Raw genomic sequence first — 1,028 nt, forward strand, 5'->3', positions numbered from 1 at the left:
GGTTGTTTTTGCTATACTGTGTATATGTTCCTACTCTTGTTTAAGGCATTGTACCTATACATCTCACCTAAAATGGTAATGTAAAGTTCTAGTCCTTGAAAGCTATTATTACAAACTGTTTAGGATTATTAAGAAATGTAGGTTAGCCTTTTCCGGTGGTGGCACCGCGTGGTGAGGAGCTCGTGTTCATACTTGCAGCTATGCGGTCCAAGGGTCCGCTGCAGTCCGTGCAGGTCTTTGAACGCAAGAAGACGGCTGTAGCCGTGGCGCACTGCAAATGGGGAAAAGGGCTCATCAAGGTGAATGGACATCCCCTGGAGATGATCGAGCCGCACACGCTGCAGTACAAGTTATTGGAGCCCGTTCTGCTGCTGGGCAAGGAACAACTTGCTGGTGTGGATATCCCGGTCAGTGTGAAGGGTGGTGGTCATGTGGCCCAAATTTATGCTATATGACAGTCCATCTCCAAAGCCCTGGTGGCTTATTATCAAAAGTATGTGGATGAGGCCTCTAAGAAGGAGATCAAAGATATCCTCCTCCAGTACGACCAGACCCTGCTTGTAGCTGATCTACATTGCTGTGAATCCAAAAAATTCGGAGGTCTTGGTGCCTGTGCTCAATACCAGAAATCCTACCGATAAGCCCATTTCAAGGCTCAGGGTTTTTTGTAATAAATATCCTAGCGTTAATGTTAAAAAAGAAAGAAAGAAAGAAAGCCGGGCGGCGGTGGTGCACGCCTTTAATCGCAGCACTTGAGAGGCAGAGCCAGGCGGATCTCTGTGAGTTCGAGGCCAGCCTGAACTACCAAGTGAGTTCCAGGAAAGGTGAAAAGCTACACAGAGAAACCCTGTCTCGAAAAAAAAAAAAAGAAAGAAAGAAATGTAGGTTAGTAGTTAGTCATCTATAACATTCAAACTTGTAGTCATGCTAGGTAGGTTTTCAAGGATAAACATATTTTAGATAGTGATGTGGTCATCAAACACTTCAGAGATTAAAGAATACGGCATTTAAGAAGTTTTAGTAATATA

General features: G+C 44.3%; 1 pseudogene; it reads left to right on the forward strand.

Annotated features, from left to right (window-relative positions):
* Positions 1–200: 200 nt before the first annotated feature.
* LOC102925657 (small ribosomal subunit protein uS9 pseudogene) lies at positions 201–641 on the forward strand (annotated as a pseudogene).
* Positions 642–1,028: the final 387 nt, after the last annotated feature.

This window comes from Peromyscus maniculatus, chromosome 1 (genome assembly GCF_049852395.1).
Source record: "Peromyscus maniculatus bairdii isolate BWxNUB_F1_BW_parent chromosome 1, HU_Pman_BW_mat_3.1, whole genome shotgun sequence".
In the NCBI taxonomy this organism is placed as follows: Eukaryota; Metazoa; Chordata; class Mammalia; order Rodentia; family Cricetidae; genus Peromyscus; species Peromyscus maniculatus.